This window comes from Xiphophorus hellerii, chromosome 2 (assembly GCF_003331165.1).
Source record: "Xiphophorus hellerii strain 12219 chromosome 2, Xiphophorus_hellerii-4.1, whole genome shotgun sequence".
In the NCBI taxonomy this organism is placed as follows: domain Eukaryota; kingdom Metazoa; phylum Chordata; class Actinopteri; order Cyprinodontiformes; family Poeciliidae; genus Xiphophorus; species Xiphophorus hellerii.
In genome coordinates, this window is record NC_045673.1 from 10201151 (window position 1) to 10205827 (window position 4677).

A 4677-nucleotide genomic window follows, 5' to 3' on the forward strand; every position below is an offset into this window, starting at 1 on the left:
GCCATTCCATCATGCTGGTTTTGGTTCTTACTTATAGAAGAGAAGAGAAAGTTTTTTTTTTTTTTTTTATCGGTTTCCCTGTCAATTCTGCATTTTTAATCATTTCCAATTTATCCAACCCCCTTTCTTTCAACGCCATTGAGTCATGCATTAAGCCGTCTCAGAGAGAATGTGAGTGCGTGTGTGAGATGGGAAGCATAGGTGCAGGTGGATGTAGTCTTTCACTGTCATAAAGAAAGAAATGATTTCTGTCATGATATCTGGAGATTAACTGGCTGCTGTGAATTGTCTTTGTGTGTCTTCACTAATAGTTTTTTTCTTTCTTCCTCCCTGCATATTGCTGCATTTGCAAACTGCCTGTGTGGCTTTGCTATTTGTGAACTGGACTCATCTGTGCAAGGTCCAAGTGAGATCCAAGCAGCGGAGGAGATTGTGCATGTATGAGGCAGCTTGTCAGTCCTCTGCAGCAATGAAGATGTTTCCATGAAGCACAAATGCCTCCCTCCACACACCTCACTCGGGAGATAATCGTATTCCTACACGGCTGGGGCTGGTTTTTAAAACGCATCATGTGTCACCATGTGATACTCCACGCACAAACAAGCAACTCTTCCTGATATTTAGGAGGACAATAGTCTGTATGGAACATGTGGATGTCTGCTGGCCTAAAACCAAGTCACTGCAAGGCTGTCATCCATGGTGGTACACATAGGAGTGGTGGTGTTGGGGGGGATGTGTCTTCAAGTCAGTGACAAACTCATTCCAAGAGACACTGCATGTGGTGTGGGAGGAAGTTTTGTTCTGCAGCTTTGACTGAAACTAACCTCCCTCCCCTCTCCCTCGCCTTCCCCTTCCCCTTAAAGTACCACAACTATTCAGAAAGGAGAATAAAGAAAACCTGAATAGAGGAAGAGAGAGAAAGAGGGAGAGAGAGAGAGAAAAATGGGGTCCCTAGGCGAGAGAGAAAAGAAAAACAATGAAAGAAAATAGAATGAAAAGCAAGCGGCTCAAGAAGAAAAAAGAAAAAAAATAAGGGAGGGAGAAAAAGAAGGACAGAGAGAGGGAGGGGAGGGAGAAAAAAGATACTGAGCATAAAGCTGGGAGAGAAGAGCAAAAGAAAAAAAAAACAAAGACAGAAAGAAAGAAAAAAACGCAGAGCTCCGAAAGACAGAAATATTTTATTGAAAATGCATTGCAAAGAAGAAAATGATGCGACCAGAATGTAGAAATGTGCTCAAATTATCAGTAAATACTTTACATAGTGAAGCTGTTCAATATGCCTGCATGGGTAGTCCCACCGAATCAAACCGTCGTAGGAAGAGAGCACAAACACACCAACAAAGATTCAGACCATTAAAAACTGCTCATATTACATTTTGAAAGAAAACCAAATGGATTTGACCTTTTAAAATGAATTCATAATACGCCCTCCTTGTCCTTTACTGGCTGACTTTACTCATCATCATTGTGCATCAGAACATGAACTGCTAATGTAATGCACCATGCTATGTTCTACAGCCACCGTTAAATTGCCAAATATTTTAATCAATTGCAACTCTGAGTTAAAACTTATTTGAAAGTAGAGTTTTTCCATTTAAAACCTAAAATCATCTGGTGCTGCGAATGAAATAAAATGCTGCTGTGGTGTGTGAGATGTGAATGGTCCTGTGAAAAGGTTGAGGTGGATGGTAAGCATCAACCTGTATGCATGTTGTTGTTGCATGACATTGCTTTGGCAGTAAAATAAGTAGGTAATGAACATGGTATTAGAAGTGTTTGTTAAAGCATTCTTCTTTGTTTCCCAGAAAGGACAGAAGCTTGAACAGCAGAAAGATTCACACCATCAGAAGTTTTACAGATCAGAGACACAAACTCCAAAGCATTGTATTGGTATTTGATGTGGTGCATTAATACTAAGTAATGCATACTTGTGAACTCAAAGAGAAGAGATAAATAGATGGCTTAGTTTTGCTACAAATAAAACACCTGGAAAGTGTGATGCACATATTGCATGTGAGGCTGGCTTTACTCTGACATCTTTAATTAAAATCCAGCTATAATCAATTCCTGTCATACGTCACCTAGTTAGTAAATAAAGTCTAGTTTAATTTCAGTCTAAATCCAATGTGACTGTGAAGGGCTCAAGGCTTTGATATGTGATGCTAGTGATGGAGACCGAGAAACAGAGCGGACAGGTCAGAGATGCATTTGTGGAGAAGTACGACTGATTATGCATTCCACAAAAATTGACATTTTTGAAAGTGGAAAGAGAAAAACCAGTGCTGACAAAAACTTTAAGAAGGCTTGCAGCTGTTTAAAATTTGCCACAGTTCATGTGGGAGACAGAGAAAACATGAGAAATACGGTACTCTGGTCAGTTGTGACCAAAATGTAACATTTTGGGAAAAATATAGATGTTATTTGTTGGTAGAAAACTGGCTCTTCACATCAATAGGGACATCACCCTTATAGTAATACATGGTGGTGGCAGCATCATGCTGCAGGGATGCGCTTATACAACTGAATACAGTATAATCCTGGATTAAAATCTATCATAGTATCTGGAAGTCATTTTTTAAGACTCCTACAGAAACTCAGCACATATGTTAAGAAATAAATTATCCTAAAGATCTTTGGAATCACTTTGTTGGTGGTAAAATGCTCTTTTATGCTCCCAAAGTGAGTGTCTTTGGTAATACTAATGATACTCACACATTTTCAGTCTTTGTGCTATAGCAAGTCACCAAAAGAATTTAAAATCAGTGTTGGTTTATCCAGTGGCTTTATGAATGACTCACAAATCAGTTAAGTGAAAAAAAAAACAAAAAAACAAAAAAACTCAAAAACGGTCAGATGCAGCCAAGGTCCAAATAAATGAAAGTGCTTAAAGACTTTTATTGTGCTCCAAGAACCCATTTGAAAGATTATATAGTACGTACTGGATCAAAATATAATGAGATAAGAGCTCAAGAATAAACTGTATGTGGGATGAGTGTTTTGTATAAATATTTTCATTTTAAACAATTCCATTATGAGCTCATTTAGGACAGATAATTATATATTTTTTTATTTTCTATGGAAATAATTATGTTAAGAGTGATAGTTATTGTAGTGACAGTTATTGTTACTTATACTGTGTTAAACTATTTGCCCACTGTTGGTTCCAAGAGAGGATCATTAAATGTTAATATATTTAAAAATATGGCTGTATGCAATGGTTGTGTGTTTTTCAATAACATTGTAATGATGTAATGAGAAAGCTTGTAGAAAAATAGGTACGTTTCATATTTAGAGCACTTTACAGGGATATGTCTACAGTGAAAGATGTATGACCAAAAATAATGTGATGATTTTTATGTTTTCTATCTTTACTTTTATTGTCAACATAATGTATATGATATGATAAAATATTTAATTCAAATCAGAATCAAAAGGATTTAATTTACTCCTAAATACCATTTTTAACCAGTTTTATTAATTCAAAATCTACTTCTGCTTTAGATTTTTACTCTTTATTATAAAGACTATAAATATAAAAATTCCCCACATCTTGCTTATAGCCTCATCTAAGATATCACAATGTCTCTGTCTATGTAGCCTGCAGCATGCAGGCTAACACCTGAATCTGATACCAGATATCAGTAATACAATCTGTAATTGAAAAACACTGACCTTCCAGTTCTACTCCAGCTAAGATCCACATGACGAGCAATAATAACTCTGACGGCTGCTGTGAAAAATCATTCAACGAACAGCAGCAGTTCAACTGTAGAACAGTCTCATAGACGTTAATAGACTTTAATTTAGTTAAACAAAGTTACTCCTGCCTCTCTCAAGCATTGGGAATAAGAAATTAAACCTGTTAAAAACTGAATCTCAGATTGGTGACTATGTGATCATAATAAGGATTATAACTAGGGATGGGCATTCATCATATCGTATATCATTTATTGTGAAAAATGTCTTATGTTAAGAATTTTGATCTATCATTTTCTCAATAAATTTTAATTGAAAATGTTGAATAAAAATCTAAATTGACAGTGTCATTGGAAATTTTACTTTTACCGTTTTCTTTACTGTTTGTACCACAATAACATCAATAAATTTGAAAATATGATTAATTTCAGTTGCTGTGTACTTGATACTTTTTTGACTTGGAGGTAATTTTTGCTTTGTCGCGTTCTTGTTTCCGAATCAAGAACATTGACCTTAACTGAAGTAGGTAAGATCTGCAGTACTTTAGATGTTGCTTTGAGTTATTTTCTGACCTTCTGGATGAGTCATTGATGAGCTCCTTCCAGGAAGATTTTGGAACACCAACTATTCTCGGGAAGGCTCAATACTATTTCATGTTTTATTCATTTGTGGAAAATGTCTCATTGTTTTGCTGCAGTCCCAAAGCCATAGAAATGGCTTTTTAACCACTTCCAGACATATGCATGTCATTGGCCTTGTTTTTCATCTGTCCTAGAATGCCTTTGGTGCATATTGTGTTGTATTTTGAGATTTATTATTCCAATTCATGTGGTCTGACAGGTTTGGACTCTTGTTTGCACAGCTCTTGCAGTGGTCAAGCCTAAATATAATTGGTAAAATGAACGTTTTAAAATCTGTCATTAATCACAGAGAATTCAAGATTTAGCAACGGGCAGTTAGTTTTTCATGTAGGACATGGTT